We start from the raw sequence: 26,595 nt of genomic DNA, 5'->3' as shown, positions 1-26,595 counted from the left end.
GCGCCGCGGCCGCCTATAGCCCACTGCGGCCGGGGGCTTGCGAGGGGCAAGAGCGGTCTTCCTCTGCTAGGGTGGTCCCCGGTTTCCGTCAATCTGCAGGTGGGGTGTAAGGGTACGGGGTGGGTTCTCTGGACCCACCGCCCCGAGAGAACTGGCTGGCCCGAGGGTGGCTGGGAAGGCGAGGGAACGCAGTCCACGCCGGGCGTCCCCGAAGCGCGCCCGGGCCGGTGTCCTTGGCTCGTCTCCTCGCCCTCGGCAGCCTGGGCCGCGCTCTCCGCATCCTAATCTGCCTCTTTCAGAACCCCCCTCACGATCCAAGGGGAGGAATTCCGCAGTTCCCTTCCCACACAGCCAACATCCCTCATCTGTCGCCTCGGGAACACCTCATCCCACACCCCAGCCGAGAGCTCCATCGCACGCCAACACCAGCCCTTCCTTCCCCTGCGGATTCTGTGCCCTGACTGAGGGAACCCCACTCTGGGGGAGGAGGTTTTATTTCATTTTTCATAGCCAACACTGCCTTTGATACTTGTCTGCATCGAACTCACAGGTTATGCTATTGTAGCAGCTAGACTGGTGCTAGAAGGTGCTTGGCTCTGGCGTTAAGATGAAGGCTCTTTTCAGTAAAAGAGGTTTCCCCCTTCCTCCATTGGGAGAAAAAGACCCTTTAATCCAAAACCTATTCATGAGCCACCGATAATTTGCTCCATTGGGAAAGTCTGTACAAAGCCTAAGTCACAGCAAGATAAAAGGAATTTTGCCAATGTAAGGAAACCATACTTAACAAGAAATCATGGTTAACCGGGGAAAAGAACTTTGCATTGAACATTTTTCTTTCTCAGAGAGGAGCAGCTTTGTGAAGAGAATAGGTTGCAGAATAAAGCATTTAGTGCACTTGTGTGTTTAGCAATAGGGCACCATCCACATGAACAAAAAACCACCTTAGTTGTCCCACATGGCTCAGCCTCAGGGCCTCAGATAGATTCCTTCAGCAGATGCAAATCACAGTGCATTACCCAGCTGAAAAAAGCAGGCACGTCATTTCATTTAATTATTTCCGAGGAGTGGAGGCTGGCATGCAGTTTTGATTGATACTTGGAAAAGGACCAACAAAACCCTACACGAAACAAACAAAATTCTAGTGTATAGCAATGCACTCCCTAGGAGAAGTAAGGCAGAAACTGGTTAGGTCACAGCCTCTTCAGGAAGGGCAGGTGACTGCGTGGTGGGGGTGTGGTAATGGAGGGCTGCTGGTTCCTCTGAGACTAGCTCTGCACCATTACTTACCAGTTCTTGTAGACCTCATTTCTTTCAGCTCCGACAGAAGTACTTGCAGGCAGAAGGACTGTTACCTCTCTCAGCCTAGAGAATATTTTAAGCCTTGGATCTCTATTCTGTGACCCCATCTCTGCTTGGGATTGTAAATGCTTCTGGCACCATTCTGGAGGGGTTCCTGACTTCCACCTTTGTGTAGAATGCTCTTCCCCTCAGTCTTCCATACCGCCTTCCAGTTTATCATTCCAATCTCAGTTTACAAGTCCACTCCTCAGAGATGCCTTTGCCAGCTATCTAAAATGTCTACCCTCCCCATATCACATTATTCAGGTTTCTTTTTCTTCCACAGCTTTTATCTCTGATATTGTACTTTCTGTTTACTGTTTGCCTCCTAGCATCTCGTGGAACATCAGGATACAAGCTCTGTGAGAACAGAATTTGTCTACCTTGTCTATCCTCAGTACACAGCAGACCCTAGTATGTGCTCATCACTTATTGAATGCCTGCTGTTGGAATGAATGAGACTCCTGCCACCTCCAATCCATAGCGACTTGCAAAGGAGGGTTTGCTGAACTCAAATTCATTGATTTCCATTTGTGGAAGGGGCGGGGGACTGGAAGGCCTCTGAACTACTTGCCCGATGAGAATGGCTGTGAAGGTTAGTCAGGTTTAAAGAGATGAAACAAGATTAGACTGCATTATAGGTTTCTCAGGGATGGAAAAGGTATTCATCCACATTGATACTATTAGCGTATTCCTTCACTCTCCTAGACTATTCTTTGCAAGCTTTTTGTTTACTGGAATCTGGGATACTCCCTTAAACTGAAACAGTGTAATTTTAGCCCATGATCGGTCCCATGTACATTATCATACCAATTATGACTTTAGTTCCTCAACCTGTTGGCATCTCTGAAATGTATTATATATAGGTTATTTATCAAAATTGATCATAAACCCAGCCCCCCAAAAGCAGAAATATCTAGTTTCTCTTATGTAGAAATAAGCTTGTTCCCAGTTTATTTAATGCATTGTGTTATACTTGCTTCTTGTCAACAAACTGGGGCTAGAGCTTAACAGTTGAGCGCTTGCCTTGCATGCATGAGGCACTGGGTTTGATCCTCAGCACCATATAAAACAACTAAAAAAAAAGACTATTTTTCAGCAAAGATTGCATCCATGTTCAATCAATTTAGGACAGGGAAAGAAAAAGAAGAGAAACTGTGATTCAGAAAGATGAATGGTCTTGATCAAAGAACTTCAAAGGTATTAATAAAAGAGAACATTAGCTGGTAAAAGGCAGGTTGGTTTTAAAAGCTAGTCAGAAAAAAAAAAAAAAAAAGCTAGTCAGACAGAAAAGGCCAGTAGAGAGAGTGACTTGCAAGAGGCCCCAGACAACTTCCCAACCCTCTACAGCCCTCCTGTAAAGAGATGGAGATTGCAAAAGGTAGTCTGTTCCATATTTGGACAGCTCTAATCATTAAAGCAGTCTAATTTGCAGCTGATTCCATCTCCCTCTAGCTAACTTCTTTACAGTGGTTCTTGTTTAGCCCTCTGAAACTACTCTGAACAAGTTTAATCCCTCTTCTGTGTGAGATTCCTTTCAGTAATTCAAGATATCTATTTCACTTAAAAGCCTCTTTTCCTAACTAAAAAGAGCAACTCGGCCCCTGAACTGTCTTCCTAAACTGCAAGTGTGCATCCCCTGGTCTTTGTCTCCAGTTCTGGAGATGATGTCCAAGACTGAACACAAAAGTCCAGGCATGGTCTTGCAGTGAAGTTTCCACTGCCCACCTTTTTCTGGGTCCTTTCCCTTACACATTGTTGATTTGTGTAACAACCAACTTAAATAGAGTCCTTTACATACAAACTGTAATCATGTCAAATCTGCTTATCTTGTACTGGCACTGTTGGTTGCTTTAACCCAGACATTGAACTCAGACTATAATAGAATGTTCTCATGCTCATTTTGGCCTGTTCTGGCCTTTTGGAGTCTTCAACTTCAAGCAGTGTTTTAGTTTATACATCCAAGATTTGCATTACACACAAATTTGATAAACATGATTCCTATGTCTCTATCCAACAGAACTTTCTAGACATTCATTCCAGATTGAAAATAACCAATCAGGGCTGGGGATGTGGCTCAAGCGGTAGCGCGCTCGCCTGGCATGCGTGCGGCCCGGGTTCGATCCTCAGTACCACATACAAAGATGTTGTGTCCGCCGAAAAATAAAAAATAAATATTAAAAATTTCCCTCTCTCTCTCTTTAAAAAAAAAAAAAAGAAAATAACCAATCAGGGGCTAGGTTGTGGCTCAGCAGTAGAGCGCTTACCTAGCACGAGCTAGGCCCTGGGTTCAATCCTCAGCACCATGTAAATAAAATAAAGATATTGTGTCCAACTACAACTAAAAAATAAATATTAAAAAAAAAGAAAATAATCTATCAACTGGACTTAAGTGTTCAATTGTTATAAAATCATCTTGACCACAGATCCCAAAGTCAGGAGAGCAGAAATCTTAAAAGGCTCTCTGCTTCCTTATCCCCACAATGTTTTGTTACCCAGTGCAGGAACGCTTCCTTTGGTTGACCATCTAAGGTAGTTGGCTTGACTCAAGGTCATGTTATATGAGCATGGAGTCCATGGAGTCGATGGTTCTCTACTTTATCCATTAGAACTTAATAAAAGGACAAACCTCTGGATTCCTTATCTACCATAGTCTCCAGATCCCCATTCTGGGGATTTTCTTGCGGAAATGTGTTCTCTTTGGCCCAGCTTGTGTTACTGAACACATACTAGAACCTTGTGATCACCACTGTTTCTATGTACCCACAAACTTAACATCTAAGAATCTGCCAAACTCAACAGGAAGTTTTTTTCCAGAATTTCCCTCCTTTCTTTCACCTGCCCCCCCCAATTTGGGTCCCTACATTAATAGGCATCCTTTCTTTGAATGTTCAAAACTCTCTTAGCTGATGCTTATATGAAAAAGGACTTACTGTGAGTAGTAGACTGCAACCTTACAGCAGCTTGATCATGTGCTCAGAGTCACTGAGAATCTACAACTTTTGACTCTGCCGCTCCAGGTGGAGGCAATATAAGGCCCCAGGCTTCTCCAGTTTACAATTTACTGGTTTAGCAATTCTAATGTAGAGAAAGACCTCAGATTTCCTCTGGGTCCTTTGGCCACCCCTGGAAGCTCCATCTGATTTGTATGACCCAGAAAAGGGAAAGTGATTCCCTAAAACAGTGGTCAAGGCCTCAGCATCACCAGGAGGGCATGAGGAACAGATTGGTGGGATTTGCCTCTGAATTCTCATTTGGTAGGTCAAGGGTGAGCATGAGATTTTGCATCTGTAACAAGTTGCCAGGTGATATGGATGCTGCTGGTTCAGGCCCCACCCATACCCTGGCAAGCAAGGCCTCACAGGAAAATCCTATTGCCGAAAATGTTGGGCCTGCAAATGTTAGGGCTATAAAAGTAAGTAAGTAAATAAATAAATAAACGCTTCACTGAGAAAATGTAAAGATCTAACTGCTTTGGAGGAAGCCAACATAACCAGCACAGCACTGTGGACACCTGTTTAGAGATGCCCTGGATTCTTCCATTGCAATTGGCCTTTGTATCCACCATACATTCACCATAATCACCCCTCCATTCCTAAGCTCCTGGCACAGTGAACCATTATCTGTTCCTCTGAACCTCTGCTCAGGCTGTTTCTTCAGCTTGGATCTGTTTGGTGAACCCCCATTACCCTTCAAGATGAAGCCTTCCCTGATTGTGGCCTTTCCAGCACTTCCAACCTCATCACCCCAGAAACTAGGGGCTTCTGGGTCTTGCATGGCACTTTACATAGTATTCACCTCCAGGATGAGAACTCAGATCTTCCTTCTACTTCTCTGGCTGCTCCCTTCCAACCTTCTTCTCTTGTGCCTCCCCTTAACCTGTGGGGTGTCCCAGGGTGTAGGACTTGGCAGTCTTCCCTGTCTACACTCTTTTCTTACAACCATTGCTTTAAACCCTGCATAAATATTGATGGCATACACATTTCCACATCCAGACTCATACCCAGTGGCCAACCTGATGTCTCCACTTGACTGAACCATGGACTCCCCTGTGTGAGTGACAAGGAAGAGACAGTGGATGGTACCTTCCGTCTAAGAAGTGATGCATGAGTAATATAGAGCCACTTGAATATCTAGGATCAAGAGCAGCAGCATTTGGGGCAAAAGGAATAGCAAATGGGTAAACACACATGTAATAAATACGCTTTCCTTTTTTCATAGCGTTTTTTTCTTCCACAAGATTATAAACCCCAGGAGAACAGGAATCATGTGTACTTAGGAGACAATAAAACGTGACTGATGAGTGCATGATAATTATTTGCACTGAGGGCCACTAGTCTTCCCTCATTTGTGTTCCCAGCACCTAGCACAGTGCCAGGCATGTAGCAGGCAGGCAATGAATATCTACCAAAGTAACTAAGGAAGCCCTTTACTTTCTTTGCAATCACTAAAAAAAAAAGTTACCATCTTAAAAAGAAAAACATAAAAAATAAAAGAAGAAAGAAACCTATATAGCAGTGCCAAACAAAGTACTGTGGAATGGTTTTCAAGACCGTAGCTCCCCGATGGGATAATGTAGTTTAAATATAGCAGCTATTTTCCCCTTCAGTCGGTTTGTTCTTTGATTTTTTGTGGAAACATTTAAAAAGTTTTTCTTCACTGTTCAGCTTCCTCACCCACCTCCCCAAGGTGCTTAGACCTTAAACAGTGAAATGCTTAAAATGCAGAGATGACATGGCCTCCTGAGCTTGGTAGGAAAATGAGTGATTAAATGCCATCTCAATTTGAAATGAGCCTTTCTGATCTCTCTCCCTGCCCAGCCGGGTGCCAGGCGCTGCTCCCCCTGGAAGCAGCAGTGAGCAGGTAGAGTTTCAGTCTGGCAGGAACCCAAGGATGGAGCAGGCAGCGGATAGGGTTGCGGTGGACAAATTCCTAGAACGGGACCTTTGTTCCCAAGGCTGACCAGCTCGATCCCTTGATGTCCCATAATAGAAAAGGTGGGGGGCAGTAGTGGAGGCATGTTTACATCGCCTATTATGATCCAACTGCAGCTACCTGATAGTTCCCAAGAGGTCCCAGGAGACTGGCTGCCCTCCCAAGTCACCTTGTGATTCTCTCCCCATTTCGGTGAGGGGGAAGGAGGGGAACACTGTGTATCCTGAGAAGTGTGTCTGACATGCTTGATCCGTTCCATCTGGGAGGATGCATCATGAGCCCCATCTGGCTCCGGCAGTCTGCCTTGGCTGAGGGGCGGTGGCTCCTAGCACACTCTCCCTGCCTGCTTCACAGCCCTCTCCAGCTTGCTGGTCCTTCACCATTCTCTAAGGCAGTAGACCCCAGGTTTCCTCAGCTGCAAGATTTGCCCTTACCCCCAGCCCTTGCCTTCTTTTCTGCAACCCCCTTGGCTCCTTCTCCCAGCGTGGCTCCTCTTGATCCACAGCCCTCTGCAGACGTGGGTTGACTGGAGATCCTCTGAAGGCGCAGGCCCTTGGGATAGTCCTGTTCTTTCACCTGATCTTCTTGCACCACCCAGAGCAGGTCCTGATTGGGAGACGGATCCACCTATTCTAAGGTCCTGTCCGACATCTCACAAGCTGGAGTCCAGAGACACAAGACACCTGTTCCCCTTCTCTTAGCTATTTCCTGTCTCAAATGGTGACCCATGGCCTCTTGTTTGGCCTTCCAGTTTAAACATATAAATCTTCTCAGGTGGGTCCAATCTGCATTGATGGGGGATGGGTGGAGCACCAGAAAGCAGAGGCTTGGCTGGAGCTGTTTGCAAACATTAGACGTTTCTCTTCCATGACTCATCAGAGGAGAGCAGAGTCCTCCCTCTTCCTGGAATGCAGCAAATTCACGGTCAACTCCTACCCCCACCCTCACCCCCAAAATTAAACAACCCACACATACAGTTTTGGCCTCAAAAGTCAGATTTCTCCCAAAAGTCTGACATGGCAGTGGTGGGGGAGCAGTGCAATATGAGGCCATGGACGAAGAGCCAGTGACAGGATTGATTCTCTGACCTGGGGGTGGGGGGTTGCAATCACAGCACAGTATTCACAGACATGTGTTGGTATGTGGGGTCCTCTCCAGAAAATTGCCTTGTCTCCCCTTACTTGTCCCCAAACCTTTTTACTTAACAGCTTCCCAATATAAAACCTGAGATAGGCAATCTTTGGAACATTCCAACAAAGCTTGATTTTAATGATATGTAAAAGTTCCATGGGAAAAAAAATAAGGCTAATTCAGATAAAAAGAAAGAGACAAAAAGGAAGACATAAGATAACAGACGTGTATTTACCATGCGTGCAGCATGCTCAGGGCTCGGATGCTGTCTCATTCCATCCTTGGGACAAGCCTGTCTGGTAGGTATCATTATCATTCTTATTTTTTCCAGATACTAAAAACTGATTCTCAGGTTGTCATTTGCTGTAGTTACACAATTAGAAATTACTATTCGATACATGTTCTTAGGAATAGAAGTTTATTTGTCTGAAGAAGAATTAGTTTGGATTCCTTCCTCACATCGTGAAATGCAATACATTTCATATGGGAATAAGCCCTAAGCATGAGGGGAAAAATATGTAAAACAATTAAAAGAAGCAACAAAAGCATATTGGGCCCTGGTGTGGTGGTGCTCACCTGTTAACCCAGGCAGAGGCAACGGGATTTCAAGTTTAAGGCCAGCCTGGGTAACTGAGCAAAACCCTGCCTCAGGATGAAAGATAAAAAGGTCTGGGGCTGTAGCCCAGTGATAAAGCACCGGGGTCAATCCCCAGGACCTCAAGAAAACAAAGAAACACAAAAGCATATAGGTGTGGAGGGAGATGAAGTTCAAAGCACTTCAGATATGGAAACACTTTAAATTTGCCTAATAAAATGTCACAAAACAAAGGGAAGGATTATATGGGGAAGACATTATGTGACTTCTGAAAAGCCTTTCCAACCTAGGAATCTGGCTCTGGGACGGTGCAAAAGCCTTCAGACAGATACACATATAGCTTTTAATTGTAGCAGATAACAGTTTAATTTCCTGATCCCAGATCTCTGCCTTCTCCCAGAGATGGCCAGGGGAGAGAGCCTTCTGAATCCTGCTTAAATGCAGCCCCTTGTCCAGGGTGGGGCAGGACCAGCTGTTCCCTGACAGCACATGGATCTGGGAAAGAAGCAAGGCAGAGTCACATCCTCGGCAAACCGCACAAGGCAGCTTCTGCCAGCAGAATGCAGGGACCTGATCTGGAATTCTGCCAGGCCAATGGGATTAACTTCCCAAGTGCTGGCCAAAAAGGGCCCCAGGATTTTTATTTTTATTCGTTTTCCATTACAACTGCACAGCAACGCAAACAAGGCCCAAAACAAGGTGAGCCGCAGCCAAGAATCATTTTCCTTCGTGGGGTGCCGTCTCAATGCCACACATCTTGCTGACCTCATCTCACCCAAGTTAAAGTGGAGAGTTTGATTACCTACCCCCCAAGCTATGACAACGGGAGTGAGGCATTGTGACTGTGCAGTTAAAGCAGTATACACGCAGAAAGGGAAATAAAGCAAGGCAGACACGGAGCCCATTGTGCCAAGGAATAATGACTTGATGAGAGGTTGGTAGCAATTCGAGAGAAGATATGCTTAGTTCCTTGGTCCCTCAAGATCAGGGGCCCAGAGCACAGGGATTGGAAGAAATCTGACTTCAGGCAACTAAATGTCAATTAAAAAGAAAGTGGGATGGGAAGGGAAGGAAAGGGCTTAGTGCATTAGCTAATGAGACTCAGGCTTTAGGCTTGATGAAACTCCTCAGCGAGGACTCCACGACACGTACAGAGATTTTTATTTTGTGATTTTCCTTGTTCTTCCAGCTGCCAGATTCAGTATTATCAGAGGTTTTCAAAACATCACCTTTTGGAGATTATGGGGAAGCAGATTCAGAAACTGGCACCAGGAGGTAGTGACTACGATCTTTGGCAAGCCCTTGTCCCCACTTCCTCACTCATTGGAAGCGGATAGTAGACTCTGTCTCGTGTCTTCGTGAGGTTAGATGAGAACCTGCATGTGAGGGGCTCAGCATGTGCCTGGAGGAGAGAGGCCTTGGTGCCATGCTGACTTTCAGGCTAGTTAACCAGCAATATCCATTAACATTATAGAGACTCCTTAGACTCCCTATTCTTTGCTCTCTCTCTCTCTTTTTTTTTTTTTTTTTGTGGTGCTGGGGATTGAACCCAGGGCCTTGTGCATGTAAGGCAAGCACTCTACCAACTGAGCCGTATCCCCAGCCCTTTTTTTTTTTAAGAGACATTTCAGTCATAGAAAGAAGTGCAAGAAAAATATAATATCCATATACACACCAATTAAGAAATAAAACATTGTTGGTTCAACTGGAGTTCCCTGCATGTCTCAGCGCTGGGGATGGACCCAGGGCCTCTCCTCAGTGTGCCACCCAGTGCTTTCCACTAAGCCAGGCCCCAGCCCCTCTCTCCATTCTCAGTGGGGGTTTATCATTCAGACATAGTTTTACTTCAAATATCCACAGATGATTTTGGAAACAGTATTATTTGGCAGTTTTCAAGTTTTATGTAGGCCTCACCAATTCTCTGAGTATTGTTCACGCCTCTTGCTTTCTCTAGCAATTCGAGAGAAGATATGCTTAGTTCCTTGGTCCGTTAGGAGTTTTTTTGTTTTTTTTTTTAAAGTTTATTCAAATAGAAACATGTAGTTCTAGTGATTTCTAATGCTTTAAGTTACATGTATATTTCAAATAAACAAGTAAAACACTGAAAAGGCTGAAGTTCTCATTGCTTATTGCTTTTCCCTCTACTGTCTGTATTTGTTTGGTTTCCCACATAAAATAAAAATCAAATCAAAGATTTCACTTTAACTTTCTTCCCCAAAAGATATTTAGTTCTGTTTATCATTTCCTCTGCTTCCAAAATTGCTAAGCCTTCTTCTAAAAGAAGAAGACACCGTGGTACCTGCAAATGGCCCTCCTGATTTGCAGTGTGAAGAATTGTTCTTTATGGGATTGTCAGTGTCCTTCAGACTGTGAAGGCCAGTGCTGAGGGGATATTAGCTGATGACAATCTCTCAGTTATCAGGCTTTTGATAGAGGCTTAATAGTAGAAACAGTCAAGGAAAATCTGAAGATCAGTGGGAATGTCTTATGCCCCTACATCTCCCCCATTCTCCATTAGGAATAGTTCATAGTTATCTTAAAGATAGACTGGTGTGGGGGCTGGGGTTGTGGCAGGAGTAGAGCACTTGCCTAGCATGTGAGAGGCACTGGGTTCAATTCTCAGCACCACATATAATCAATAAATAAACTAAAGGTCCATCAGCAACTAAAAAAAAAAAAAAAAAAGGAGTGATGTGAATTCCCAGAAATCTGCATATAAACCCTTCCTCTGGTCCACTTCAATCATTTTAAAACTTTAATTTGCCCAAGAATTACTGTAAGGGACAGTTGTACACTAGATCATGTATGTTGTACTTTGTTGGCAATTTAATGGATTCTAAAGGGTTGTTTTTTTTGTTTTGGTTTGGTTTTGGTGTTTTGCCTGCCAAGCCACAAATGTCGGGTACACTTACACAGGAGACAGACTTACACAGGAGACGGGCTTCCACCCCAAAATTCATTATTGAGCCAGCCTCTGGCACATGCATAATTGGGTTCATTTCCTTTTTCAAAAATTGTTGTCAGCCAGCATGGTGGCACATGCCTGTAATCCCAGCTCTGGATGCTGAGGTAGGAAGATCTCAGGTTCAAAGTCAGCCTCAACAACTTAGAAAGGCCCTAAGCAACTTAGTGAGTCCCTGTCTCTAAATAAAAAGTAAAAAAGGTTGGGGATGTGGCTCAGTGGCTGAGTAGTTGAGGGACCTTGGGCTCAATTTCCAGTACTACAAAAAAAATTTTTTTTAACCATTTTTATGTGTTCAGTCTAGTAGCATTAACTGTATGCATATTGTTATACAACTGATCTCTAGAACTTGTTCATCTTATGAAAATGAAACTCTACACCCATTGAACAACTTCCTTCCTCTACCCCTCTCCAGGGTGGTAGCCCCTGGCAACCACCATTCTGCTTTGTTTCTAAGAGTTTAATGACTTTAGATACCTCCTGTGTGGAATCATGTAATATTTATCTTTTTGTGATTGGCTCTCACTTAGAAAAATGTCCTCAGGTTTCATTCATGTTGTAGCCTATGATACACTTTCCTTCTTTAAGGCCAAATATTATTCCATTATGTATGTAGACCCCATTTTCTTTATCCCTGCATCTGTCAATAGGCACTCAGGCTGCTTCTACCTCTCAGCTATTATGAATAATGCTGTGATGAACACGGAGTGCAGATATCTCTTTGAGATCTTGTTTTCAATTCTTTTGGGTATATGCCCAGAAGTGGGATTGCTGGATCATATGGTAATTCTATTTTAACTTTTTGAGGCACCTCCAAACTATTTTCCATAGTGCACGCCACTTTACATTTCCACCAACAGGAAAGCCCCGCCTTGCTCTCCACACTGTCCTCCCTTGCCCTGAAGCCTCACCTCCCCTTTTGGTGCACTTAAACTCCAGCTGCTCTAGGCACTCCAGGCCCTGGCACAGTTAAGGCCTCTGAGGGTGAGTCCAGATAAAGCAGGGCTCTGGGCAAGGCCTGACTTCCCACTCCCTGAACCACCTCAGGTCCTGCGCTTTTTTTTTTTTTCCTTTTCTGGTACTCAGGATTGAACCCAGTGGTGCTCTCCCACTGAGCTACATCCCAAACCTTTTTTTATTTTGAGTCAGGGCCTCGCTAAGTTGCCAAGGTTGAGCCTCAGACTTGTAATCCTCCTGCCTCAGCCTCCCAGTCGCTGGGATTCCAGGTGTGTGCCAACTGTGCCAGGCTGGGCTGGATAGTTTTACCTTCTAAAACTGGAAAGCATTGCAGCTTGTGTCTTATATTCTTCCTCTTTCGTCTAGGGAGTGAGATTTAACTGTCAGAAGGAGTCTGTCGACCTCATTCTGTCAATCTGCTCTTGGGGCCACAGAATGTGATGAAACTGGCTCTCCTAGGCCCATGTGCACAGAATCTAAATCTTCTGTGGAAACTTCCTCTGGTTCTCTTGATCCTCAGTGTTCCTTGTGGCACCAAGGATTGGTTAGCACTGAGCTCTTAAGGGGAGAGGCCCAGCTGCATGAGCAAATCATTTATGGCATCATGGAGGATGGAGCGCTTGCGCAAACCTTCCTTCTACTCTCCATACCAGATCAGACAGGTGAAGTCTCTTTCTTTTCCTTACAGTCTCTTAGCACCAACTGGCTTACTGCGAACCCTGAGCTGGTGACTCCTGCCTCATCTTTTACCTGGGGTGGCTGGACCTGTGGCCTCCCACCTGCATCTCATTCATACCCCTTCAGATCAAGGTTTGACCTGTTGGTGTGCGGAGGCTCACCTTAGGCTGTGGGGAAATGGGGCAGGTATGGGAGGAGATACAGAGATCTGTAAACATTCTTGCCCTCTTATCCTTACCTGCTAGTTTCAATGATGGACAGAGTTGAAGAGAGAGAACAGAAAAAAAGGTTCCAAAACCCCCCAGTCTTCTCTCAGGCCAAGTTCTCAGGCCAAATGCACAGCCATGCTGTGTCAGCTGGAAGCAGGGCAGGCTGGGACCCGAGTCCATGTGCTGACCTATCCTGAACTGCCTTAGGTTCTCCCAGAGAGACCCCAGCTGGAAAATTTGGGAACAGGCAAAGATAACGGGCTCTGCCTCCACAGAACTGTCACAAGACACTGACGGGACTTCCTTGCCCATCATCTTTCCCCACCTTGGCTTATCTCATTCACACTACTGGCTTAGGACCTTAGGCTTTTCCTAAAAAAATAACAAAAGTAAAGAAAAACAATAAAATAGACCCCTATTTACCATACCTGGATTTGAAAGTCAAAGACATTTCTTCAGTCCTCTCAGGTCCTTGCCTGGCTGTGACTGAGCTTCCTCAGCTTCACTCCCTCCTGTACTTGTTGCCTGGTGACTTTTGCATACCCAAGTACCTCCTTTCTGTTATTTATGCATGATTTTTATTTCCATCAGTACATATTTTAAAGCTTAAATATATTTTAAAAGGAAACATTTGAATATGATAAAAAAAAGAGCTGGGCATGGTGGCCCATGCCTTTCATCCCAGCAGCTCAGGAGGCTGAGGCAGGATGATCGCAAATTCAAAGCCAGCCTCAGCAAATTAGCAAGACCTTAAGAAACTTATCAAGTCCCTGTCTCAAAATAAAAAATAAAAAGGGCTGGAGATATGGCTCAGTGGTTAAGCACCCCTGGTACCAAATGCCTGGTACCAAAAATAAATAAATAAATAGAAAACCAGGATCTCTTATCTTATACAGAAAATGATTATAAAAACAAAACAATAGGGCTAGGGCTGTAGCTCAATGGCAGAGTACTTGCCTAGCATGTGTAGGCACTGTGTTTGATTCTCAGCACAACATAAAAAAATAAATCAAATAAAGGCCTGTTGTACATCTACAACTATTAAAAAAAAAAACAAAACAATAGTCGGGCATGGTGGCACATGCCTGCGGCTCAGGAAGCTGAGGCAGGAGGATCAAAGCCAGTCTCAGCAAAATTGAGGCTCTAAGCAACTCAGTGAGACCCTGTCTCTAAATAAAATACAAAATAGGGCTGGGGATGTGGCTCAGTGGTTGAGTGTTCCTAAGTTCAATCCCTGGTGTACACACACACACATACACAATCAAAACAATAAAAATACAACAAATGCATAAATACATGAAGATGTACTAGTGTTACCAGTCTCTGCTCATTCTGTTAAAGTGTGCCATCATTTCACACACCTCAAGTGGCATGAGTCTTGTGTTCTAGAAAACCCTGTTGACCTCCTTATCTCTTTCCACTGCCATTTTGACCAGCACCTCTGATGGTCCACTTGGCTTGGCTACAGTCTCCAACCTTGGAGACTAATCTAGTTGTTTTTGTGTAGGTTGCAGATGATTAATATTCATAATCAGTTGACTTTATGGAGTTTATTCCAGAATCAGCTGAAAGACATCAAGGGCAGAACAGAGTCTTCCCTGGAGAAGGAATTCTACCTGCAGACACACCTCACTTCCTGCCTGAGAGGCTCCAGCCTGACCCTCCTGATGGTCTGCCTGAGGGAATTCAGATTTTCCTGACCAGTCCCCAGGACCACAGAGGCCAATCTTTGCAATAAATCTCTTTCTCTGTCTCCACACCGGTCCTGTTTCTCTGGCAGAAGCCTGCCTGATTCTATACCCTGTAAGTATGTTCTGCAGCAGCTAGAAGGCTGGGATGTGGCTCAAGCGGTAATGCGCTCACCTGGCATGCACGGGGAGCTGGGTTCGATCCTCAGCACCACATAAAATAAAATAAAGATGGTGTGTCCGCCAAAAACTGAAAATAAAATAAAATAAAAAAACTGAAGTTCTGCCTCTGTTGGGTATGTGGATCAGAAAACATTCCTCCCCCAAATAATGACTCCTAAAGTAGCTGGAAGAGATTGAAGGGAGAGAGGAAGGGAAAAGGAAGGGGAGGGAAGGGAAAGAGAGAAAGGGAGAGAGATGGGGGGATGGGAGAGGCAAGAGTCAGCAGGAATGACAAAATTGCTGAGATAATTACTCATGGATTTACAACTGACTAATAAACACAAGAAAGAAAAGTTCAGCCTCCCTAGTTATCAAGAAAATGTAAATTGAGTCAAAGGCAGAATGTCCACCTACCCAATGGAATTGTTTTAAAGAGGGCCCTCTCTTCACCTGCTGGTGGGAGTGCATGTTGGCTTTCTGGAAGTCGCTTGGTAACACGTAACAAGACTTTTAAAAGGATGACTCAGTAATTTCACTTCCAGGAAATGATGCTAAAGAAATAATGAGAAGACACCTAATGGTGTGAATTTATACTTTGAATACAACCAGAGATACGGAAAAACTGTGCTCTATATGTGTAATATGAATTATAATGCATTCTGCTGTCATAGATAACAAATTAGAATAAATTTATAAAAAAAAAAAGAAATAATGAGAGATGTGTGAACCAAGGTGATTTTAAGCAACAATGGTCATTATAATAGTTCTAAAAATAACATCAACAACAACAAAAACAGCTTAATAAAATCCAATTTAAATGTCTAACAAAAAGAGCCTGGTTCATCATGATAAAGCCATACTGGAAAATATTATGTACTCATTAAAAATGTCCGTTGGTGTAGACATTATGCTCCAATGACGTTATGTGTCCATGTTGTGAAATCCTGGAGGCATTTTCAGTTCTGAGGGACTGAGGACAACTTCTTTCACCTCTCTGAGCCTCATTATCCTTATCTATAAAATGAGTTTATCAGTATCTGCCTTGGAGAGTTGCTCTGAGAATTAAAAGGGACAGTGTGTATGAAGTATTTAGCAGAGTTTCTGGCTTAGAAGGCCAGAAAACATGAGCAATGATCATCTCATAACAGTCGTGTTTAATTTTTAAATATGGGACAAATCCCAATTTATGCTATTTTAAAATATTTCAGAAGAACTTCTGATGAATTGGAACCAAAAATAATAAACTATACAAACTATACAAAATAATAAACTAAATATAAAAGCAAGCTTTTATTACAAACAATGCACATATATATAATCAACTTTCCAACGTACACACTTTTGCAAGAATACATATGAGTGTGTTTCAAAACGTTTAAAGGACTAAAGGACAAACCTCAAAATACTACCAGTGGTTAGGCTGTGAATTACAGGTTCTTGTTGTTTTCTCTTTTATACTTCCAGTATCTTTTCAAAGATTTCTGCAGTAAGCACTTTAAAGTTTTTAAACAGTAAATATTTCCAAAAGTTCTAGAATCTGGTGGTGTGGGGAGGACACAGCAGGGTAAACTATGACCCCCAGCTGTGAAGAGCCCCTGCCTTGGTGTCCTGCTCCATAGAGGGCCGAGTCACCCCCTTTTCACAGGAGCCAGGGTGTCCTGTGAAATATATAGACCAGGGTCAGCCCAGATCACGAGGCCCAGTGCCCTCGGCAGACCTCTCTGGGAAGCAGGCTCTCTGCCACCAGCTGTATCTCTCCCCAGGAGAGAATGTATGTGCCACTCTGACACAGGGCAAACTCTGCCCCCTTGGTGTTTCTCGCTTATTCTAGGGAGAGGAGGCTCTAGGGGCACATTCCATTAAGGAATTTCACACCCTACCTCCTCCTCCAAACTCTTCTCTTTTTCTCTGTCCCCTGAACAGAAATATATTTAGTAACCCTATCTAAACCCTCTTCTTTCCCTTAATTTGATTAAGGAGCTGGGGGAATAAGGTGGGGGCGGTGAGGAGCGGGTGGTTGAGCTGTGGTGAGTGATTAGGGGAGCCGAATGCCCATCCCAGGCGGGCGATGACTGAGTGTGGACAGCACCAGGGCCTCCTGGCACTTAGTACAGAGGCACAGAGGACAGAGGAGGGAACAGTTTATCAGGGAATGTGCTTCTCTGGGAGAATGAGAACCAAATCAGGGAGGGTCAGGCTCTGAGGAGTAACCAAGAGAATGGGGGACATTTGCTAAGGGAGGCACTGGCTTCTTTCCGTCTCTTCAGCCCCTCTGAAGCTTTAGGGTCTTCAGAGTCTTTGGGAATTCCTGGAGGCTGCATGTGTGGAACTCTTGCTGTGTGTTAGGTACTTTCACATATATTAACTAATTTCTTTTCAGTGCTGGAGTTAGAATCTAGTACCTCACACCTGCTAGGCAAGTACTCTTTTACTAAGCTATATACCCCCAGGGCTTTTTATTTTTATTTTGAGACAGGGTCTCAAAAAGTTGCTGAGGCTGGCCTCCAACTTATGATCCTCCTACCTAAGCCTCTTGAGTTGCTTACATGTGGGTGCCACTGAGCTCAGCTAAACTAATTTATTGTTGGGAACAAATCATCATTACTCATGGAATTGATATTTGGAGAGATTATTTTGGCCAAAAACATACAGTTAGTTGTTAGAACATGGGAGAACCGGGATCCCAGTCTGGTTCTGCCTGATTCTACCACTCTTCCTGGCAAATGTTATACTCAGGAGAATATAGTAACGGCCAACACTGACTCAGTCCTATGTGCCAGGCTCTGCTACATGCCTGTTCCTGCTGCGTTCCTTACAAATACATTTCATTGAATCCTCACATTGCCCCTAGGAATGAAGTAGACTAATAACTCCACTTTTCAGATGAGGAACTTGAGGTTCAGAGTGAGCAAATAATCTGAAGTTGCAGAGCTGGTAAAAGGCGAGAAAGGAGGGATGTGGAGAGGCTGGGTGAGTCAAGAGTTGGGTCTGAGGCATCTAGAATGAGGGGGACCCTCTGTTTTCTGTGTGTCTCTTCCAACAGTTTGGTTGCTTCTCAAGGACAGGGACTTTACCTTGTTTGCCCTGTATGCTCAGGCCCAAACACAATGCCTGGAACAAAGGGAATGTTTGCTACAGGGACCAGTGGTATCTGATAAATTTGGCTAAGCCAGTACCTCCACTGGGGGCCAACTTGGGGAGGATTAAGTGAGACATATTTGTCTAGGGATTTCCAAGTCCAAAATGTCATGCTGCTGAGCTTTAGAAAAGGCTCCGTTGGCAAAGGGGATCCCTGTAGGAGGCTTCAAAGGTGACCAGGACCTTGACAATGGGCAGGCCCAGGGAGAGGGCTCCAGCTCCCCTTGTGGGGTTGGATTCAAACCAAAGCAACAAGGACGGGACTGTCTGGCACACACTCCTGTTTCCTTCTACAAGGACATCTCAAGGACATTTCCAAACCCAGGAGATAAAATGGTACAGGAGATTGGGGGGATGTGGGTAGGAAGAGTGCTACCTGGGCAGCTCATAGAGACCATCGAGTGGGAAGATAGGAGATTGAGGTTTGAATTAGCAGGAACCTAAGGCTCTTGCAGAAACAGACTTGAAGAAATGAAGTGCAGAACTTTGGCCTCCTTTAGCAAAGAGGACTGATACTCCGCCAGGAAGGTCCACAGCAATCTCCCACTGATTAATAAATACCTCACAGACTTGCCGTCTACTATGGTTTCGGGTGGGGACCCAAGCTTCCCCCTGCTCCATAACCCTGAGGAAGGCTACCAAAGGGCAGAGAACAGAAACAGCCACTGAGTTCCTGGGCCAAGTCCAGGGCTTCCTGGCTCACGTTCAGGGAGCTGCAGTCTTTCTCTGCCTCTTGCTACACTGCGTGGTGTCTTTATGTGAGCTGCTTATTAACCAGGGGATATCAGGTCATGGGGAATGAGAGCTGGTGCCCGCTGCCAGTGGACGTAACTCAGAAACAGTGTGGGCAAGGCTGAGGTATGCAGCCTAGGTGGCTGGCAGGATAGAATCAAACTCCGGCACTATTTGGGGGCATTAGATTGTGGGTCCTGGGGCCTGTGGGACAGCCAGGAAAGCCAGGGGTCCCTCACCAGCACTGCACATCCATAGAAGAGTTCCCCAAGATGAGGGCAGCATAGCTGCTCTGAAGGCAGCCGGTAGCTGGTTGGGCTGGGATAGCACATTGAATTGACACTCCGCTGTCACAGTTGCAAATAGAGGGGGCTGTTTCCATTCCCTAGAAACTCCTCTACTATCCTCCTTTTCCAAAGAGGCTTTCCCAGAAAAGACTCTGAATAACACACTAAAATCCCAGGAATCCTTTTTCCTCTCTTCCAGTAATCTGCTGACTACAGTCTCAGTCTGAGAGCAAGTGCTGAGATGCTTCACCAGCCAGGTGACTCCTTGGGGCAAACCAGGGACATAGAGTACCCCTGGGCCCTGAGGGGGTTCTTGACACCAGGCCACAGAATAGCTTCCTGCTGTGTCTACAAAAGCATGGTTTGACCAGATTTCAGCTGGGCTGTAGTGTTGCATGTCTTAGGTTTCAAGTTGGTACCAGCTGCCCTGAGGGGAAATGGTTGGGGAAATGCTCCCATTTGGCTTCTTTCCATATGGAGGGTGGCTAGAGGAAGAGAGGGCTTAGAGCTGCAGCCCTGGTACCAGTGCCTTAAAAATAATGATATAAACATAGCCACAGCACTCAGCCTGCGGAGTCCCTGATGGGGACCAGAGGAGAGATGCTGTCCTGACTTACCCTTCAAAGCACGCTCTGCAAACAGAAGGGACCCAGCCCTCATCTATCACCTGAGAAGCTAAACAACTTCCTCCGACGGCCTGTGGAGTATAAATCAAGAGGGCCCTAGCTGCTGCTGCTACTGCTGCCTCTTTTTTTTTTTTTCCAAATGAAAGTAATAAACTTTATTTTTTAAAACTCTAAACTACCTTCATTTTATCCATATTTTTTGATGCACTATAATTGTTCATAATGGTGAGATTCATTATTACATCTTATGCACAAGATATAACAGTATAACTTGGCCAGTATCATTCCCCAGTATTTCCCCTTTCCCAGCCTCTAAGAAGACTGTGCATAACTGCAGCCCACAGAGACATTGTCCTCATATTCTTTCCTTTTGTCCTTTTAGAACAGGGTGCTAGCAAGTCACAACTGCAGATACACAAAGCAGATCAACTCAGACGTTGTTACCCAACTTCTCTGAGCCTTGGTCCTCACCTATAAGTGGGTCAGTGCTGATTCTACCTCATGGGTTTCAGGCAGAAATTAAACAAGATCATCACATGGAGCGCTCTGTATGGAAGTCAGTGAAGTCAGCATCGACAGCCCCAGCCCCGTCAGTTGGGGCTGAGGGCCATTCTTAGGTACAAAGAAGGAAAAACAACCACGACACTCCTGATACTAATCCCAGGAGGAAGGCTGTGGGCCAGAGCCTTCCTCCTGGGATTAGTATCAGGAGCCTTCTTTCTCCTGCCCTCTATCCTGTCAAGTTGGTGCCGGGCCCAGCGACACTTGGCAAACTCCATGGCCTCCGCTTGTTTGAATTATCACACAGAAATCCAATGGGTTTCCAGACCTGCTGGAGCAGAGACAAATTCAAACACACTGGGTGACAATAAAATGTAGTATAAGAAATAATCACAAAGGGAGTTTGCTCAAATTCTGAGAATGCCTGTCAAGCTGGGGTTTACACAGGGAGCCCCGCTTTTTTTCAGACAGGTAGGGGAGCCAGCTTTTATTCAAATTCTTTCCTCTCGTGCATTCTTTGATGATAGCTCAGGACATCTGGCTCCCAACTGAACAGGTGAAGACACGGCAGCTTCTGTTTCAAAGCTATTGGATGCCAAAGCCTTTGCTGCTGCTCAGGTATCCCGCCTGGGAACGGACCTGGGATAGTGGGTGTCCCCGCAGGCACAGAGATGGCAGGTTTCTGCCTAATGCAGCAACACCAGGACAAACTGGGGCATGTGACACAGCAGGCAGGATGGGAGAAGCAGCTGTAAGTACAAGGACCTTTGTCCCTGTTTGCTCTTGGAGAGGGCCGGACTTGCCAACGCTGCTCTCTTTTCCCAGTGCTTAAGCTGGGGCTTCTGGTTGGTCACACAGTCTCAGGGACCTGAGGTGGCCTGACCCTGGTGGGTGACAGACCTCTTTAGGCAGTCAAAGTGTGCTGTGGAACCTCTGTCGTGACACAACAGGCTTAAGAGGCATGGGCATGCTCCCCACCCCAGACAAAATCTCCCCTTTCTGGCTCTTCCCAGCTGAAGGCTTATCATTAACTAACCATCTAGAAAACTATTGCCACCCAGCACTCCTTCACTCAGACTACGAAGGGGCTGAGGTAGGACCCGGGATCGGAGCTGCACAGGGTTGCTTTCCTCTGTCCCCCTGTCCTCTGGAGCCGGGAAGCATTCCATTTTTAGCCTTGCTCACTGCCAAATAAGTGGTTGTCTTGAGGAACCTGTGTGTTCTCTCTTCTGGCGAGGTTGCCCAGTTCTCTCTCTGGTTCCCTGGGTTGCACACAAAGAACGTGGTGGAGACATCTGTGTGGTGGGAGTGGGGCCGGGCCACTCTCTCATGGTAAATCCTCTTAGTTCGTGCTTGCTTTCTTTGGTAATTCCCTGAATGGGGTGGCTGGGGCTTGAGGCAGGTTGAGCCAGAAAAGCCACTTTTCTTGACACAAGTCTGAAGAGTTCTCTTTTCCATGGGACCCTCGGCTCTGGTTCTGTTCCCTTCACCTTATGGACGGTATCACCTCCACCATTTCCCGCCCAGCTGGCGGCAGAGCTCCAAAAGGTCAGGGAGAAGCACCCTTGCCTTTCACAAATAAACAGATCCAGTCCATGTGCTGGAGGACTAGAGTATATTAATAGCTAGATATTTTGTTTTCCTATTCTGGTGCTTATCCCCTTCCACTAGCGTGGAAGATAAGAGAACACAACATGTTCCCCATCAGCCACCCTCTCCCCTCCCCCAGGGACAGGCAAGCTGGGGGCGAGAGCTACTCCGTTTAAAGCCATTGCTGATGTACAAACTCTGAGAAAATAGACTTAAAAGTTTATATTCAGTCTCTCTTGGCTACTGTTGCTCCTCAGCGAAGAAACTCTATATTGTTTAAAGCCTCAAGGCAAACGGGTTGCAAGGCAACCTTCAAACAATAGAAAATACCCCAAACTAAAAATAAAGGCATGAAGGGATGGAAAGCGCAACGGGCTTTGGTGAAGTGAGGCTGAAGTCAAGGCAGAGAGGAGCATTGTCAACCAGATTGCTGTTACGTCCCCTCAGCCTGATGCTGCTCTTACCCTTATCAGGAGTTTCTTATAATCCAGGCATATCAGGGCCCTCTTCTTTTTATTTCTGGACTTGATCCTTTCTGGGCTTGTCAACCCTTTTGTGGGGAGGGGTGTCAAGAGGCCTGTAATGTTCTGTTGCCTCCTGTTGTAAGGAAAGTTCCACAGACCAGCCTATGTATTTGCCCCAGTGGCTGTCAGCTCCAGTGATGACTACACCTCCCTTTCATGAGAAGTCCTCAGAAACCCAACAAAGGCAGGGCTGGATCCCAGTTTAACCAAGAGTCCTCACACAGGGCAGCAGGAGGTCAGATAAGAGAGGAAATGTGACAGAGACAGGCTGGAGCAACAATGCTTTGAAGATGGAGGGAGGGGCCACAAGCCAAGGAATTGCGGGTGGCCTCCCCTAGAACCTCTGGAAGGAATATAGCCAGGTCAACAACACCTTGTCTTTCACCTGGCAGACCCAATTTGGGTTTCTGATCTGTAGAAATGTATGCTAATAGATTTATGCTGTTTTTTTTTTTTTTTTTGTACCAGGGATTGAACCCAAAGGTACTTAACCACTGAGCCACATCCTTGGCCCTTTTTATTTATTTTTTTTTATTTTCAGACAGGGCCTTGCTAAGTTACATAGGCTGGCTTTGAACTTGTGACCCTTGTGCCTCGGCCTCCCCAGCTGCTGGGATTACATAGTTTATGGCTTCCTTCAAATGGTCAAACAAAAAAATAATAAAATAGGCTGCTCTTTTCTGCCCTGATCCACGTACTGCCAACAGGCAGACTAGAGCAACTCTGATGGTTTTTGTTTCATCCTGTGGCCCACCCAACCAGTGTCTCAGAAAGATATCAGACTGGAAAGAGGAATTAGAAGACAGAAAAATGTCATCTGCACCCTCTGATCCAGGTTGCTGGCCAAAATTACCATAGGCTCTCCCTCTTTTGTGGATCCCTTTGCTTTCTATGCTTTCTTTCTGGTGAAGTGTCTACTAATGACTAGTATAGGCTTTTAGTATCTGAAATCCTATCTCAATGAGAAAAAAGATAAAAACACTGGATTTCTTGAGTTTCTTACTTCATAGAAGCACAAGCACTTGACGACCATAATTTACTCTGTTCTAGGGAGGTTTCTAAGAGATTAGAACCATCAGTTCTATTTTATAATTTGCAATTCAGAATTATAGAGAGGGCAAGCAACATGAATGAAGTCACACAGCAAGTCAGTGTGAATCAGCCAGAGCAGAAGGCAACTCTCCCAACTCCTGGCTCTGCCCTTGGTGTTCCAGCTTAGTCTCAGGCCTTGGCTAGGCAGGTCAGTGGGCTGTGGCCTCTTGGTAGGTGGTCTCAGTGGAATGCAGAGATATAAAACCATTAAACCTGTCATCACAAGGCATGCTGCTGATGCTCCAGTGGAAAGATTTTCCAGACCAGGGTTTTGCGTTGCTGTGTCTGGTGTGTGTGTGTGTGTGTGTGTGTGTGTGTGTGTGTGTGTGATTTTGGAAGGTAGTCAGAGAAGGATGCTAAACAGCACCAGGTCAAGGTATTTGTATTCTACCATGCAAACATAAACTCCCGGACAGCTTTCATTTTTTTCTAGTATCAACACAACCCTTTTTCTAGTTTTTCTCTCATTCATCTCCTCTGTTCTCCCTCCCCTTACCATTCTTCTGAGAGCCTGGAATTGGAGCAAAGCCCATAGAGACCCCAAAGTCTCTGCCAAGATATTGAGCTGGCTTATCCCGAACAGCTGCTGAGTCCTCAGAACCAGCACCATCAGCACCCACAGCTCTGCATGGATGCCCAGACACTCCACACTGCCTACAGCTCTGCTGCCCCTGCACATGAGGGGGCCTCTGTATGGCCACTCTCATTTCTTGCCACCCCAATTTTGTGACTCTCAGACCACGAGAGGGTGTCTCTCTGTTTTCTTTAAAGTATAAAAAGAGAGGAATGGAGTGATTTGGCTTTTTACTGTGGGGTCTTAAGTATTTTAAGTGTGTAATAGACTCCCAGTGGGATTGTGTGTTAAGTGGGTGTAGACATTAGGTTGATGTTGTTAGGTGCCTCCCTGAAGGATCCAGAGTGGTAAGAGCTGCACTGTGGATCCTGCATCATCTCAGGCAGGGGGCAGGAAACAGCAGCTGACAAAGTCAATGGCCTCACAATGTGAATGGGAGGAGGTGATACGACATCATCACGAGGGTCTGAAGATGACAAAATAGGATGAAAGGGAGGACTGATGGCACTTGGGAGGACCGGTTAGTGCTCTTTAAAATCTGAGCTACCAGCTGGGCACAGTGGTGCACACCTGGAACCCTAGTAACTCAGGAGGCTGAGGCAGAAGGATCACAAGTTCCAGGCCAGCCTCAGCAACTTAGTGAGGCCCTAACCAGTGTAGCAAAACCTGGACTCAAAATGAAAAAGGGTTGGGGATGTGGCTCAGTGGTTAATCACCCCTGGGTTCAATCCCTAGTACCAAAGATAAAAAAATTAAAAAATAAAATCTGGACTACAAGTTGGCTCAGGGTTGGGTTGTTGACTAACCCCCAAATTTATACTAGATCTAAAGTGAAATTAATCTATGCCCCTGATTGTCCTTCCCTGGTGCTACATACACATACACACACACATATACATACATATACCATACCAACATGGTAAATAAATCAGAGAAAATTCAGTTAAAATCTGTAAGACTCCTACTAAGAATCTGAGAACAATAAGCTCTACCACCTAAAGACAGGTACAACATGAAAGACATGTAGCTGAGGCACTAGGAGCCCCCCACTACTGGCCTGCCTTCCACCCATCCTTGAGTCTTTTTATACATGGTACCTGGTGCTCTTGCATCAGGCCGACCAAAGAACACTGTATATAACTCAATTAGCTTCTAATCAGACTAAAGAGTGTGTATCAACAAATGGAGTGTTAGTTTGCAAGGTCCTGACAGAACACCTTCTACCCGCCACCCAAGAACTTGGTGATATTTGCATAGCATCATGCAAACCAGACGGAGACACAATTTTCTAGCTGTGACAGATCATACTTACATTCTAAGAAGTAAAAATATTTTCAGGTCTGCAGCTACTTTCCAGGATCACTGTAACGAAATCTGATTACCAACTGAGTATCTGAGATCCCTTGATAACAGGAAATCGGGTAGCTTGGGGACCAGATAAAATATTCCAGGTCCTATGATCTAGTTTTTGGATCTATAAAATTTTAAATATACTGGGGCAAAACTGCATAATATATTTATCCTGTCCTGCAACCTGTACTACAATCCTACATCTGCACAATGTTTTTTTTTTGTTGTTGTTGTTTGTTTTGTTTTATTTTGTTTAGTACAGGGGATTGACCCAGGACCTTGTGCATTTGAAGCAAGCGCTCTACCAACTGAGCTATATCCCCAGCCTCCCCTACACAATTTTTAATCAGATGATCACAATGGTGACTTCCATGTGACGGCCGTCCCTAGACTTTCTTCATGACTTCTCTCTTAAACTACAGCGTCCCTGCAAAAGATACCAAAAAATCCTTTGGGTCTTAACAGAGTAGTAACAAGCCCTTTTCTGTACCATTTTCCTTTTCCACTTTCTTTTCAGGCTGCATTGACCTCACCACATAGCAACCCAAATCCAAAGCAGTTTCATAAGGTCCTTGACGTCTACAAAGTCCAATTTCCCCAAACCTATTCATCCTCTGGGTAACTGCACATTTTAATATGTGAATGAAAAAGAACAAATGAAAGGTTTTTAGTCTTGGTGTGGGCAAGTTCCATATTGGAAAGGTTCCCAGAGAATGACACCATGGAAAAAAACTGCCTGCTCTGAGGAAATATGAAGCTGTGACGAAATAAATAAAGGAAAGTCTGGTGAGGGGAAACTGCAAGTATCCAGGGATGAAGGGCTGTGGGTGGGAAGGGGTGGAGAGACCCACATGCTATTGATTCCTGAATCTTTATCTTTATCTTTATCTTTATCTCCAGTTCTGACCTCTCCCTGGAATGCCAGATTCCTAGATGTAGTTCCTATCTGACAGTTCCTCTGGATATCCAAAAGGTACTTCAAACTAAACATGGACAAGCAGAACTCATGGTTTGAGCCACCCTACTTAAGTCTGCTTTTGCCTCCAGTTTTTTAAAAAATATTTATTTTTTAGTTGTAGTTGGACGCAATATCTTTATTTTATTTATTTTTATGTGGTGCTGAGGATCAAATCCAGAGCCTCACACATGCTAGGCAAGTGCTCTACCGCTGAACTACAGCTCCAGCCCACCTTCAATTTTTTTTTAACTCAATATATAACAAGATCTGAAATCCATTTTTTGGGGGGGGTACTGGGGATGAACCCAGGGGCACTTAACCACAGAGCCACATCCTCAGCCCTTATATATATATATATATATATATATATATATTTAGAGACAGGGTCTTGCTGAGTTGCTTAAGAGCCTCTCTAAGTTGCTGAGGCTGGCTTTGAACTCGTGATTCTTCTGTCTCAGTCTCTGAAAGTCATTCTTTTTAAAAATATTTATTTTTAGTTGTAGTTGGACACAATACCTTTATTTTATTTATTTGTTTATTTTTATGTGGTGCTGAAGATGGAACCCAG

The 26,595-nt window shown here is 45.0% G+C and overlaps 1 long non-coding RNA gene across 1 annotated transcript; it reads left to right on the top strand.

Annotated features, from left to right (window-relative positions):
• Positions 1-17,984: 17,984 nt before the first annotated feature.
• On the top strand, positions 17,985-19,543 carry LOC113180846 (uncharacterized). Its single transcript, XR_003300518.2, has 3 exons — positions 17,985-18,129; positions 19,012-19,069; positions 19,367-19,543. It is a non-coding gene; the product is annotated as an uncharacterized LOC113180846 (long non-coding RNA).
• The last annotated feature ends 7,052 nt before the right edge of the window (positions 19,544-26,595 follow it).

The sequence above is a fragment of the Urocitellus parryii genome, chromosome 3 (genome assembly GCF_045843805.1).
Source record: "Urocitellus parryii isolate mUroPar1 chromosome 3, mUroPar1.hap1, whole genome shotgun sequence".
NCBI lineage: Eukaryota > Metazoa > Chordata > Mammalia > Rodentia > Sciuridae > Urocitellus > Urocitellus parryii.
Note: the sequence above shows the minus strand (reverse complement) of the source record. Positions and strands in the feature narration are given on the sequence as shown.